Below are 15,764 nucleotides of genomic sequence, written 5' to 3' on the forward strand. Positions count from 1 at the left end.
AGCGGCGATCGAGATGTTGATTGGCTGCGATAGAGATGTTGAGCCTCCCATGGAGCGACGTGACTCCCGGCACTGTCCGTAACTGTTTCCGACGCGCCTAAATCACGATTAAACCCTCCCAGTCAGCGAGTCCGGACCAAGATGGAAGCATTGGCGAACTGTGGGAAAAGCCCGCAAACGTTCCCGGTGTTGTGCTGAAAGGAGTGCCCTTGGAGGATTGCCTGAGTGTCGTCGACGACGTTGCCCTCACTGTGAGCCCCTCTTACGTCGACACCGTCACTGATGTCACGGCTGCTGGCGCTGCTGGAAGCACCGAAGAGGCAGAGGATGTCGCGAGTGGAAGCTGTACGATGCTTAATGAAGCGTTTTCGGCAGTCAATGTGCTCCATCAATATTGTTTCGATATTGAAGGACACGGACTGCAACTGATGCAAATGATGTCTCATGTAAAGAATGCCGTGCTAGTGGACGCCGCCAAAACGAAAGTGAATACAAGAATCACGCTTTGTGGGAAAGTAGGTAGTTACAGCGGAAAGTAGCTTTATTGCTTGCAATAAATAAATAGTTTTGTGTATGGTAATGGCATACTTTCGTTCGTTCTGCATGAGGGGATGGCGGGAGGAGGGGGGGGGGGTGGGGTGGGGTGTTTTCGCGTATTGCAAGCTCGTAACAAAAAACTCGTTATTGGCGGGTTCGGCTTTTTCGAAATATTGGATATATCGAACTAATCGTGGCGCATACTGCAGTTCGCTATAACCGGGTTTGACTGTAATTGTTTAGTGTAATCATATGCACAATCGAACAAAGAGGCAGGCGCGCACGGCTCCAAAACTCACACTACTCTTCGGAGACCGCTCGTAATATCTGTTACGGTGTACTTGTCTAGTAGTTGATAAATGCAGGGTTGTGTAAAGTTTCCCGGAAAGAAACGGGGGGGGGGGGGGGGGGAGGGGGAAATGGAATGCACAACGCACTCTAAAAAATGTCTCTGTGCCGTACCGTGCAAGCCCCCGGCTAATTTTTGTTACAGTTATAAATGTTGAGAACCGATCGGAATAACGGAATGTAACAGTACAACTGCGTGTGTACGCACGTGAATGGCGTTACCACAATAAGACCAAGCTCGACTTAGGCGCGGACGAGCGGCGAATCAAGCAATGTAAAACAGACGTCGGTTCGAAGCGCATGTATGTGCTCACTCTAACAAATCTTGAGGCGATTCTTGAGTCGTTCGTTCACATATATTACACTCCCATATGCACCATATGTCGTCGCCGCGAACGCGCGGTGTCAAGGTCGCTCTCTTTTCGCGTGATCTTTCGGCGTGGTGTGAAAGTGCAAAAGTTCCACCCCATTCCTTTCTTCAGTTTTTCCAATCGTGAGTGGTGTGCAGGATTCATAAACAAAATGATAAAAAATGGATGCGGGTTAGTTCAGCTAATCTTGGATATGCAAAGCAAATGCTTGGCTTAGTCTGGTTGAGTCTTGGTTTCGCTTGGTTAAACCTTTGATTTAGCTGTATTGCCGACCACGTCTGAAAGCCGTTCGGTTCCGTACAACGCTCACAGAAGGAGGCTGGGCGAACGCGGCGTTCATTCATGGCGAACGCACCGTTCTCTTCGCCGGGCGCTAGACGAGTCACATTGCCCGAAACGACCCAGCGCTGCATGCATGGGAGGCTGCGGGGGTGGTTGGCTGCCTCGGCCGCAGCGGCGGTGGCGACCGCTGTCGGCGCCCGCAGGCGCCAACAGCGGGCCCGGCGAATCCCGCGATGCGCTTCGAGGGGTGTGTCGCCGGGGGTGTGTCTCCGGTCAAAAGGTCACCTTGCTCATCCGCCACGAAATCGTAGGACGAAAGTAGCAAAGCTTTGCTTTAAAAACAGCCGAAAAGGAATGCAGAAAGTCAGACCAACCCGTCCCAAAGCGATTCTGCGGCGGAGAATATCGCATTAGCAGATGACGCGCCCCACCGGATGTTCTTGCAGATGTTCTTGCGCACCACCGGATGTTCTTGCAGACGTCACCGAGAAGCGAGGCATCATGGGCAGCCACACTTGCGCGGTTCGAGGAGGTAGATGAACCGAGGGAGAATCACAGCGCGGGCGAAAATGCGATGTTGTGATTCGCAATAATTCCACTAATACTCGTCGCTTTAACAAAATTTTTGAAGGAGGTGATTACTAGGACATTGATTTATCTGAAAATATCAACAACCATGTATAAGGAAAATCTTTTTCAGGGTCCTTTTAATTCCTGTAAGTAATCTATAACTGAACGACAAATCCTGTTAAGTGTCGATAGTCTGGTTACGTGAGCTCAGAAAAACGAGTTTACGTTTAACGCTGATAAAAGTGCTATTGTGGTGTTTTCCAGGCAACGCATCATCCATCCCCTTCCCTGTATTACGTTGCAAGGTGAGGCCATACCAGCGAAAAACGAACACAAGTTTCTGGGCATGTTACTTGATCGCAAACTCACATTCATACCACATAATAAATAATCAAACATGAAATGCCTGAAAAAATGAACATCTTAAAGCTACTATCCCATCAGTCATGAGGAGCGGACGCAAAGCGTCTGCTCGCACATCTAAATAGCCTTGTAATGTCAAGGATGAACTATGGATGTATCGTATACCAGTCGGCAACGAAAACAACATGAAAAATGTTGGACCTAGTATACAACTTGGGGATTCGCTTGGCCAAGGGTGCATATCGAACGATCCCCATTCCATCCCTTCACGTTGAATCCAATCAGTTGTCTAGTACCATTGCACTTACATAGCTCTGATATATGCCGCAAAGGTTACTCTCTGAAGGAACGCCCTTTTGACGCCATAATAAAGAGTAAAACTAGTAATCAACTCTGAAAAGCGACCATCCATAGCACCGCACTTTCCTTTAGCAGTCTCCCGCCTCGTAAAGGACCTCCAAGTTCCTCTTGCCAATGTTTACTGTCCTTCTATTCATGAGTTGGTTGCTCCGTGAGACATTTTCCCGATTCATGGTAACACGTCCTTCAGAGAAATACAAAAAAAAAAAAAAGAAATTTACCCAACATCGTTATTACTCAGCACTTTCTGTCTCTTAGGGACGGAATAAGGCAGCTGAATTCTACACAGATGCCTCGAAGACTTCAGCGGCCGTGTCTTGTGCTTCAAATTGCTCGCTATTCAGTTTGTCCAAAACTTTAAACAGGAACATTAGTATATTTTCTGCGGAGGCATGCGGTATCCTAGTAGCTTTGAACCACATCCTTCAAAACAAAATTAAGAGCTCAGTTACATACACAGACTCACTGAGTGTTGTTACAAAGCTTTCGTCCCTGAAAGTTAGTAGAAACCCAACTTTTAATGCCGTTATAACAGCTCTGCACTCGGCTTATAGCCTGAAGCTTACTGTAACAGCGTGCTGAGGTCCGGCCGACTGTGAAATTGTTGGAAATGAAGCCGTTGACCAAAGGGCTGCAGCTGCTGCCCTTCGTGACAACATAAAATTAAAGCCTGTTCCATATCAACGTCTGAAACCTAATGTTAGGAGGAAGCTGCGGGACCACCGGTAACAACAGTGGGATAAAGCAATAAGTTACGCGTCATTACACATAAAATAAGTTCACTCAGAAAACATTCCCTTACACCCTTCATTGTTTTTATAACAAAATCCAATGTTCTCTTACAAAAAGTTCTTGATTTCCTTGTTGATGTTGACTTTTTAAAATACATATCGTACCTCCCGTAACCTCACCTCTTGCTGAGAAACATGCCAGATCCATAAAGGGTGGCTTTATGCAGACTTAGAATCGGCCCCACACACATCACTCATTCATACCCGTTAACTGACGCAAACAAGCCACAGTGTTATCGATGTGGAGGCCAGCTGTCTGTCATTCATATGCTCATTGAATGTGAGATGTGCAGCATCGAAAGAAAACGTCACTTTAATAAAGCTTACTCAGGGAACATTCCCTTGCACCCTTCATTGTTTTTATAAGACCATCCATGTTCTCTTACAAAAAGTTCTTAATTTCCTTGTATATGTTGACTTTTTAAAATACATATCGTACCTCCCGTAACCTTATCTGTGTTCATGATGTGTTGGAAACCAGTGGCGGCACCTGAGGCTTTTACACCTTAGGTGCCTACACTTATTATGTTTTAATTACGGCCCATACACCAACTCCCATTAGTAAAATTTTAAACTAATACCTCTATTACAAATACTTCGCGTCTCATTTCACCATTGTTATGGCGCTCTTTTGCCTTTGTCGGCCTTGCGCCATTAAATCTGAACGAGTTTTCCGGGGCTATTGCTGCTGCGGCTGCTCTCTGTTCCGGCGCGCCGCTGGGTTTTAGCTGACGCCAGAAAACGCTGGCCTCCGTGTAACTCGCCCGCGGGGCCGGCAGGCGACTGGCGGCGGGGAAGCCTCAGTTCGTGCGTGTATCACGTTTTCTGCGCTTGGAGCTGCATGGGGTCTACACAGCGTGCTGGCCAACAAAAGCGTCCTCGCTGTGCAAATCGAGAACGTATGCTGGCTCGAAGACTTGAGGCACGGCTACGAAGCGTGGCGGCCGTGAAATATGGTCAGCGTCGTGAGCACAACGTCGATAAATGACAAGCCCAACAGCTCACGAAGAACGAGTGCCTGATGCACGGGTCAGTAAAGTGTCGTCGGGAAAATCGGCAACGTGGTGGTCGAGGTGGGCCACACGGTTACGACCCTTCCCTGGGACGTTTCCGACGACGAGAAAATATACGCCGGCAGTAAAAACATGCACGTGATGATGACAGTGTACAAACACAAGTGTAAAGCTTTCCTTTACGTCAATTTGTATGCGTGGGATCCGCCAATTTTTATTAAGTTTGCTTGAACCAGGGTGTATTTGCACTCGTTGAATTATGATGATTTATGCTATCCGTTGTAATCACAGGAAACGTATGCATGATCCAGTTGTTGAATCGCAAAATACTTGACCTTCTAGGTGAAATACTAATACTTAAATTTGCATAAATGCAGTTGACGCATCGGCTGTTCTTTTCTTGCTCAAAACCAATCATACAACAGACAAATGGAACCTCAAAGGGCCGCTTGGATACCAAAGAGCAGGACGACAGGGGTCGATAACAGATCACCGCAAGGGAGAAGTCGAAATTACATGCATACCGTGGATTGATTTTGCAGGACAACGATGTCATGGCCAAAGTCTGCCATAATATTCCCGATTTAAGATCCCCATTTTGACATGTAAGTGTAAAACGGACAGTTGTAAGGGATCACGTTTCCAAAACGTTAACACTGAACGGGAATGCGCATGTACTCGCGTAGGTGGACGCGCAATAACGCTACCTCTGGCCAGAGTACCCGGCAAGGAAAAAGCCGTTACTTCTTGTCCTTCCTGTAAAAAGAGCATAAATGCAACTCCGATATTTGAAAAACATCCTGAGGTTCCGTTTGGTACAAAGTCTCGTGCAAGAATCTGATCATCTGCTCAACAATATGAAATCGCGAAAATCTGATGTAGGACTTGTACGAGGGCAAATATTTGCGTCTGTTGAAAAAAGTGCGAGCCAATCCACCCTGCGGAGGTGGTTGGGATGCGAAGCTTTATACATCATCTAGCCCGGGTGGCTACGGCCCCCTTGCGTTAATCACACGTGCACTGTACCTGGAACACGTTCTTTATTATTTCACTTCAGCACGACTTTGAGAACGGCTTTATTATCGGTGTGACACACTCAAACTTCCCGTTTTCACCGCAGTTATATTTTGTAGCAGCTGCGCAGCTGCGTTACACCTGGGGTCGACTGCGACGAACAATATTGAAACTGTTTCTGGTTTGTTTCGTACGAATCGATCGTTTAGCTGGCTACTGCATATCGGAAATGCAAGGAATCCATAGATCGGCGGTAGATACGGGGGAGAAGGGAGACGCCATGATGCGTTGGTGTGGGCTTCCTTTAATTTTTACTAATCCCTAGCACATGCGCAAGGTGCGCACACGGCTGCTACACTTGCCGTGGGCGAAGCGCACAGCGGCGCGAGAGGTCGCGTGACGCTATCAAGAGACATTCAGCGAGAACGCAGGGGGTAAACCGCAGCTGTGCTCGGTCAATACGCTGTCTGTCTCCCCCGTTTCTGCGTGCGCTCGCAGCTCAAATGGTAAGACAATGGGCTCTCTATTCGGTCCAGGTTCGATTGCTCTTGGAGCCAGTAATTTTTTTATTTGTTCGCGGGAGTTTTCTGTTGACACCAACGGTTGCGAAAGAACCCTTGGCTGGTAGGGGTACAAAGCTTCGCTTTAAAACGTGGCTGGCTGTCGAGGAGCGCCTAGGTAAGAATTTGCGTCTTTCTGCATGACAATGTCAAATATTTAACAGGAAAGGAGGGTTACGGACACCCGGATTTTCTTTTTTTTTTTCATCTCCATTAAATAAACGGCCACCGAAGCCGGTATTCCGCCGGCATCCTTGGGCTAAGCAGCACAATGCCTAGCCAATGATCCATCGCGGTGGGTTCCTTGGTTATTTTTAAAACGCGAGGGATTGATGTGTTTCCAACATTAATCACTTTTGCTCATATCGTTTTTCTTTGTTCGTGTGTTTTCTCCTTAAGGCCATTTAACGGTTTCCGTTCTTTTGACAGTGCGATATCCACCTGAATAAGAAAGTCGGTTGTTGCCCGGCGCTAGGGCACCCATCGGTCTGAAGCAATGTCGGATGGAGCGTTCCTGGTCACCGCGCGCCAGCTGAGTTCAGTCGATGGAGGCACACACCAGGCATCAGTGCACGTCATAGGAAGGGAAGCAGAGTCTGTGGCACGAAGGTGAGTGGCGGAAAAGTTCATTAAACCGCATTGATTCCGCGCGGGCTCGTCGATTGATCGAGCTATCTCACGCGATCCGCCGGCTGGGATTGCATCCACAACACTACTGCTCGGACACGGATGTACACTGGTGCATATACAGAGCCTACCGCTGACAAAATCACCTCAAGAGGTTTTTTGTGAGCGAAATTTGGGTTCGTGTCGGTACGGCTGATTTCCAACTCCTTGTACACACTAAAATTTCTTACACCCTTTTTGGCCGAAAAGGGTGTAAGAATCTTGTACCATGGCGAACACCTTTAAACTGTGTTTTGGCTAAATAAAGGTGTACGGATGAAAAAAAATCACGCCATATCCACGGAATGAATGATGATAAGTGGGGCGAAGCTCGAGAGGGGGAGATCATCGGTAACCGTAACTCTCCCGTGAAAGTTCGCCCATTACATCATTAAGAAAGACGTAAGACTGTGTGCGTACATTGTACAAATCAACTTTTATTTTCGGAGTCAATGCTCCCAGGCCCAGACCTGGTGAAAGACCCCGCGCCATCGAGGACTACCCCGCACCTCCACCACAATTTGTCACGTAGGATGGGACACAACGGTAAAGAAAGAACTTTTATTTAGGGCGAACTTGTGCCCGAACAAGACGAGAGGAAACGAGCAAAGGTCCTTGTGTCTCGTTCGATCTCCGAGAACGACTGCCTGCGTTCGTGGCGTGATCTCTTGCGCGATCTCCCCCTCGCAGTGCACGTGCGCTCGCGCCTCCGTTGGTGAACACAGACAAGCTCGCGCTCCCGGTGCCGAGTTTGCGCTGCCGGTTGCAGCCGGTTCTTGCGCGTGCAACGCGGCCCACTTTGCGACACCTCCGAAAGCATGCGGCGGTCACGTACCACGAGACACAAGGGATGGACAGACCCATGGCTTTAGGATCTTCGCCCCTAAAAGGGCTTTCGTGTGAACGCCCTGACAAAAGGGTGTAAGGTTGCTCAACTCCCTAAAATAAGGGTGTGGGCAGCAGAGCTACGCGTGACGGTGTGGATGGGCCCAGAGCGTAGCGTGACATACAGACAGATTAAACACGCACAAGTCCCACTTGACCCTCAAATGAATCGAGCAAGAAAACCAACGGGATGCATAGGGTCAGCGAGTACATACTTACAAATACATCTGCTCTTCTTGCTTTTATAGCCAGCAGAGGAAAGTCCTCCGATAGAGTCGGTGGGCTTCTCGCAAAAACAAGATATTTTAGCGATAACTTTGGAATAATGCATTTTTATGTGAGAATGCGGATCATTATGCGGATCAGTATGCGGATTTGCAAATCAGTATGCGGATTTGCAAAACGTTTTAACCACTAGGGAGTTATGTTCGTTACGTCATAGAATCTAATTAAATACCAAGCACTTATTCCCCATCATTTCAACACCCTTTTTCCCCAAAAGGGTGTAAAGCTACAAATAAGGGGGTTGGAAACTAAGAAATAGGGTGTAAAGAAAAATGGTGCAAGAAAAAGGGTGTAAGAAAAGACCGCCAACTGAGAAATAGGGTGCAAGAGACTTTGCATTCCAACTTTGCACCTATCTCATTCCCGTTTCTACAAGCGGGTATGTTTTGTACCTCACGATGTTTAACCCAATATAAATTGGCAGAATTTATTACAAGTGAAGCTCTTTAAGCGTGAACTAGGTTTGGTGGCGGTAGCAAAAAAGGACAGAAAAAATTGGCCGCGTATCTGCTCCTTTCGTTGCCAATGTCGACAAAAGACGATAGCCTTTGCCGACATTTGCCAAGTAAATGCCTCCCTTCGCTTTCCCGCTCACCTCTCATGCTGTTCCTCTTCCGTCGCGCTCCTCTCAAGGTAAACTCGCTAAAGTTTTGCTCAAGTCGATTTAAATTTACCGCGTTCCACTCCAGACCGGTTGCCTCGATGCCAGCGCTGCCGTACGGCGGAGACGCACGTGAATTGAGGCGCCCTACTTCAATGCTTATAGTACGGTGTTTCCCTAGTCCACGTGCGTTCCAAGCAGAACGTGGAGCCTATCTAGTGGAACCTTTCGTAGCTGTTGCCGCTTGATTTCTTAAACTGCCGCCAGAAGCTATAGTGGCGCGGGCGACAGCAGGCGACAGAGTGAATGCTGTGAATGTAGTATTTAATTTGCTACCGCAAAAACCAAGCTTCTATGAATTTGCTATAAAGGAACACTGAAATTATCACTTATGTATTGATTTTTTGCCTCATATTCGCGTAATGTTTTGTTCTTGTTCAACAATGTTGGCAAGTAGGAACATTGCCACCGGACTTTTACGTTTAGATTTGGCTGTGGGTATATAAGACTATTGCGCAGCTTCTGTTATATTTGGCCGGGTGGCTGAATCGAGTCACAGGCAGACAGACAGACATACAGACAGACCAAAATTTCAGCGGTTCAAATAGCACAAGAACGACTATCGTCTTTAAAAATACGCCGTTCAGTGACAGCAAGGTTGCAATCCTTAAAGCTTACACTTTTTTTTTTCACGACTGGTAATACCTTTTTGTTACGTTGTGCGGAGGAAAAAGAGACCGTTCTGGTTTGGCCGGCCCAACTATAGCGTCTTCCAAGGGACGAACGTTGCTGAAACAACAATGTCAGGGTATGACCAGCGCTCTGAGAAAGGTTCCGGGCTCCAGCCCCCAACCTTTTCGGAATCGTTTCGATAATCCTATACCTAATCTCGATGCGATGTCGACTTGATCCCCGTGTGATCATTAACACCGGTCGAGGACAGGGACAAGGCGACACGACCTGCGAAGGGGTCGTGCGTGAGTAAAGAAATAAGAGAGGCCTAGGTGGCTAGTAGGATGTTAAGCCGGGCAGGAAACGACAGTTGCCTGTAAGTGTATCTACGAAGACTAAATCTTAAGGGCCTCGCAACGCCAAATATTTGGCAGCTATTAGGGTTACGCGTAGATTGGCCGTGTTTTTGCATGAAGCGGTGTTTTCGCGGCTGGTGCAAAGCCCGGCAGTGCACTGGCTGAGAGAAGCACCCTACGCGCTCATCGCATTCACGGCGAACTGCCCTGCCTCCATATACCATGCCCCGCCCCCTTTTTTCGCACTGGGTATAGCTGACTCGCTTAGCCGTCCCATAATAACGGCGATATATTACCGCCAATAGAATTAATAATCAAAATTTATTATTGATCTTAGTCGGTAGCTTGGGCCTACCAGATTACTCAGTTTAAAACACAGGTTTTGAACTAGCGCGTTCTGCAAGAGGCCTCTCTCCTGAACTTGCTGGGAAATACATTTTGGCGTAATTATAATATTGCACCCCTGGAGGACGCGCCTTGCACAACTATAGCTGGGATATATCGTACAGAATGCATGTCACGACAAATTTCACGTAAGAAAGCCCGCGAAAGCAGCAAGTAACGGAGTTTACTGCTATATTTTTCTAGGTGGGGGGGGGGGGGGGGGGGGGGGGGAGGATGTGTTAGCAGTCTCCGCTTGCTCTTTGGTTAAAAACGCCGAAAAGTGGTAGGTCAAGATAACCTCGGAGCAGAACAAAGCCTTCAATGGGATCCGGAAGTCGAGTTGAGTAGAATAATTGATTGATTGTTGGGTTTAACGCGCCTACGCTTCACATGCGATCAGGCACGCCGTAGTGGAGGGCTCCGGATTAATTTTGACCACCTGAAGATTTTTAACGCGCGCCGAAATATCGAGACACACGGGCGTTTTTACTTCTCGCCTCCATCAGGAAAGCGGCAGACGCGGCCGAGTTGAGTAGAATAAGAAAATCCCTTTGAATCTATGTAATCGCAAGGCTTTAACTAGGAAGGCTTCCCTCAATATTCCTTCCTGCAGCTCCGCCTGTCAATGCCGGGATTGGAGTGCTCATAACGCGAGGCGCAGGTGACGTTCTTTGAAAAACAAAACCCTTACAATAAAACGCGTAGAGGGGGACTGGCCAAGTGTGATTAAACGGCCAACTAAATAATTCCAATCAATAAATATTTTATAATAAATTCGTGTTGCGGACTTCTTGCGTTGCTGTTTTATAAAAAGCTGAACCTACAATCCGTCCCTGAATTTTTCATCCATCTCCTCGATATTATAACGCGTCATGAAACTTTTATAGGAAGCAACATGGTTATTCTTTTCTTACACTGACACCCAGGGACGTAGCTGGTGAGGAGGTTGTCGAAAAAATTTCAAGGGGGTTTTGGACCTCCCGCCCCCGCCTCCCATCGAAATTTTTTCCAGGGAGCGCGTAAGTGCGACTTACTGTTTCTTTCCTCAACACTCCTCCCTTCCGATCCCATTACCCCCCCCCCCCCCCTCCCCGGAAAAAATGTTTTAGGCTGTGGCCCTGTTGACGCCTCTTCCACCGAAAGACGAGATGAGCACCATATCAACGTAACAGCCGATATACAGGGTGTACTGAAGCTTTCCTACTGCTTAAACTCTTTCTTTCTTTCCAAGTTTATTCAAGACAATATTACAAAACATTGCCTTGGAGGGGGCGTGGCTAAAGGCAAACCAGTTGCCCGACTGAGGCCATGCCACCCTTACAGCAGCAGGCGATGCAGCAAAGAAATAAAATTTCAAGGAATATTTACAAGGAAAAGCAGACACTAGCACACACTGATACAACAAGGCAGGGTTACAATTTTTGCGCCAAACTGTTTATAATTGTGAGGGACAGAAAAAACAAAGAGTGCAAAATACGAAAACAGAAATACAAATACTAAACATCTTCCGCAACGCGTGGTAGTACAATATTAAATTTGTGCTTATAGTTACAATGATACCATAAAAGCTGTCCAATAGAAAAGAGTAGCTGTTTAATAAATTTCTTGTATTGTGATAGCGTTGTTCCTGAAATTAACACTTCCAATATCGCGGGGTGTTCCTGCAACACATCAGGTATTTTGGAAGACAGTTTTTTGGTTACCACAGTTCGTTCGTGATCTTGGCTTGGTTAATAAGTTTTCTCGCAACTCATAGGGGCTCTCTTTTGTTTTTTCGGATCTACAATTCGGATCCAATGATATTCAGAAGCGGTAGCCAATTCACCTACTCTTCGAGATTTTGGCAACATCGTCATTCCCAAGAACGAGTTTGGAACACTTAACTCTTCTTACATGCAGAGGTGTTCCAACCTCCATATTATCCTTGAATCGCTATTATCCATGGATTCAAACAGAAGTGATGACGCTGCAGACGCATCATTTTTTAATATTCCCAAATGTTACCAATGCAAACAGCGGAACCAATTCACGTTTTCCCATCACACGAGCTGCTCCGCAGCAAGAAGCGATACGCTTCATTTGCGGAGTCTTACTATAGGCTGCAGTACGTTTCGAGCCCTAACTTGAGATCGGACATTCGCGGCAAGATTGTCAGGCTGCTTGAGTCGGCAGCGGCCTGACCGGCAAAAAGCATCTCGAAGCCAGGTTTTCACCTTAATTTGCCTGAACAAGCGTCTCTGCCACTGCGTGCGATTCAGTCGCTGTACCGTGCATGAATGAAGCCTTGAAGAGTATCTGAGCCGCAGAAGGACGACCCCGCGAGTGCTCATCTTTACGCCGTCTCTCATTCATGTAAAGGTCTGGTTGCCTAATTACAATTCGTCCACAGGAGAGTTTGGTGGAACGCTCAAATCAACTCTATAAAATATGCACACTGCCCCTCCAGTATGCTGACAGCCGCAATGTAGTTGGATAAAACGTGCAATTATTCTTTTGGTGCTGTTGTGTCGGCAACCTAGACTTTGCATCCATGAGAGACCGCATGAACATGCGTGTTCCCTAAAAATTTAGTTCGGTAGCCATTTGGCTGGCCTTTATTGGGCTGTGGTGATGTTCCAATTGTCCAGCAATACAGCATAATTAAAACTGGTCGTCACCAAGGGGTGCGTGAAATATACGAAGTATAGGTGGTATTTCTTCGCTTGGCAACACTGAAAACGGCCACGGACATGGCGCGGCTTGTGCCACTGCGCCCGCACGCCGAAAAAAAAAAAACATCACCGGCGTGCGTCGTCTGCTCCTTTCAACCCTATTCTCACCGGTGGTGTCAACAGAGATGTTAATAATCGCACTCACACTGCAGTCGAGGCGTTACTTTGCGTTCAGCGGGGTATAGGTTGGAACGTCCTACACAAATCATGTGCTTAGCTCGGACAAGTACCGCCATCCCGCATATTCCAACGTAACCAGCAACGGCGTACACACATGGTTGCCTGCATGCGTGCCTCGCCAGTGAATACAAGCTATAGATACGGTATGCGTGCAGAGGAAAAAGCATACGTCTGTGCACCGGCAGCACCACGTATCGAAAATCAGAATTAGCATCTGTACAGAATAATGGGACGCCATAACCCTTCGCGTGTGTTTTTACGGCAAAAGCTGTCGACATGAAGGATGGGGGGGGGGGGGGGGGGGTAGGAATGTTTATACGTGTGTGCGTCGTCGACTAACGTCCGCCAGAAACGAGAAGCGCATTGTGGCACAGCCAACTTTGTAGCGAAAGGTAGCTCTAAAGCGAAGACACAAGTGTCCGTTGACGCACGCGCTGACATCACCTCTACGTCCGTGCACCTGCACCCGACATGGAACAGTTCCTCATATGACCACGCATCACTGCGCAAGACGGCACAACAGGGGTGGCAGCAAGAATTTTGTTACAAACTACTGGCTCGAAAATTGTTTGATACGGGTAACGTAAGGCTGACGTGAATACCTAACGACGGACGTGAAAACAACCGAAAGAGGTACCACTTCTTGAAGTGACGTAAGCGAGAAACAGCACTACGATTAAGCCTACACACTAGGCGGACACGATACTAGAAAAACACATACTAAATGAATGTCGAAGCTTCGCTTAACTTTGTTTGGCAACATTTTTTGTGTTATTTGTATCACTGAAAGGTTGTACGCCTTGCTCCAAGTTAAAGAAAAGTACGTGCGTTCGGGAGCGCAAGTTACGTCGTGTATTCGCCCCAACGTCATCCTCATTGTTTGCCCACCACTAAAGGAGGATGACCTCATGGTCACTCACGTGAGGGGCAGAATGACCAGCATGGTTGTGATTCTCTTTCTCATAAGAGTCAGTGGCGGGTGTTACGAAGGGGTTTTTTTTTTTTTTTTGCTGACAAATTCGACCATGGGGAGCGATTCATATTTCTTGCCCGATTTAATGAGTCCACTTTGAGCGCACTGATGCGACGCAAAACAAGCAAGGTGGTTTCTGCGCATCTCAGATGCTCGGAAACCGGAACCACGATACGACTGGAAACAGACGACCAACAGACAGTTTTGAAACAACTCAGAATTGCGCTCCTGGTTATGGCGCTACTCCTTACGAAGAAAGGTGACTTGGAAGGGATGACGAGGAGCCCGAGGAAAACTTTCCCGTTTAATCTTTGGTGATACCAAGAGCGAAAAGACGTTACAGCCGAAGGAGGGGCGGACAGGGCGAAAGCTTCGAACAGCCAGCAGTCACAGCATAAGCACTCACTAGACATCACTGAGGTACGGCCAACGTTTCCTACCTTATTTAGACACAACGTAATCTTGTTAGGACCCAACGTGAACTAGAGTCCGCTGCCTAGCTAACACCTGACGACCCACGGACACACAGGAAGACTTGTCGAGGCACGCACAACCGACACTGACACCAACACTTAAGCTGCTACATACTCTTGACATTTATTTTTTTTCAATACCATGGTATTCATGCCCTGGAACCGCCAGAAGTGCTGGCTAACATCGCCTTTGAAATATCGCCCTCTAAGCGCAGGCATGTATTTGCACGAAGACCGCGACGTGTCGACCTAGTGATGTCTCCTGGATGCGCGCGCACAATGGCAACGTGTTCATGCCCGTGTGTCCTTTTCTGACGCCCATTTCTCCCCACCTTGCGTCGACGCTTTCAGGGCGTGCAAACTCCCGCACTGCGAGGCGCGCCGTGGGCCCTTTTAAGATTTTCCGCGCGGGAGCCGGCGGGCGCGCGCCTTCGTTTCGAAACCTTTCTAATGCTTTGGGCGTGTTCTGCCAGGGTTGTGTTCCCACCGGTAACGACCTGTTCATTTCTGCCTCACTCCGGCAGCCGCGCTCCTCTTTTGCGTTTCGCATGCAGTGAGGAAAGAAATTGAAGCTGCTCTTGACGAGCGAGTTGGGCTTCGCCGTGAAGCCCGGCCGCGGCGGCTGCGGGGAGACCACAATTTTCACCCGCCAGATGGCGCGGCGTGCGAATGCTTCACACAAGAACCCGCGCACGTGTTTTCCAGGCCGGGAGCAGTAAATGCATGCGCGAAACGCGGCGAACGGCATGCGCCAGCAGGCACCGCCGCCCGCGCGCAAGCACGAGCACTGCGGTCCGACAGATCATGCCCGTGCGGAGAAATGTTATATATATATATATATATATATATATATATATATATATATATATATATATATATATATATATATATATGTATGTATATATATGTATGTATATATATATATATATATATACAGAAAGATAGGTCAGCAGTCTACAACGCCAAAGGAGGCTTAGGGTTAGGCTCTTTTTCTTTTTCACTACGGTTAATGAGGTAAACATTTTTTTATTATACAGAAGAAAGAAAGAAAGAAAAACACGCGCCCAGAGTGGGAACCGAACCCACGCCTTTCGATTACATGTCGAATGCCTTACCAATTCGGCTATCTGGGCGACTGTGTTCTCCTTCACTTTCTGGGCTATTTATATTTACTAGAATTGTATCTGACGCTTGAGGGTGGTAGCCAGCGCCACTCTGACTACACGGGGAGAAGGGGACCTTCTTTTCAACCCCCGGGGCGTGACTCGAGCGTCTACAGCCTGTCATGAGCGGGTAACTGACGGGAAGCCCTCTTATGCTACCTAGGCATCAAGGCTGCCAGAACCGAGACCCTCGCTAGGCTTTCGCA

The 15,764-nt window shown here is 47.7% G+C and overlaps 1 non-coding gene across 1 annotated transcript; it reads right to left on the reverse strand.

Moving 5' to 3' along the window:
- Positions 1–15,456: 15,456 nt before the first annotated feature.
- On the reverse strand, positions 15,457–15,528 carry Trnat-ugu (transfer RNA threonine (anticodon UGU)). The gene has a single exon. It is a non-coding gene; the product is annotated as a tRNA-Thr (tRNA).
- Positions 15,529–15,764: the final 236 nt, after the last annotated feature.

Source organism: Haemaphysalis longicornis, unplaced genomic scaffold, assembly GCF_048455015.1.
Source record: "Haemaphysalis longicornis isolate Haplotype H1 unplaced genomic scaffold, Haemaphysalis longicornis Haplotype H1 scaffold_1, whole genome shotgun sequence".
In the NCBI taxonomy this organism is placed as follows: Eukaryota; Metazoa; Arthropoda; class Arachnida; order Ixodida; family Ixodidae; genus Haemaphysalis; species Haemaphysalis longicornis.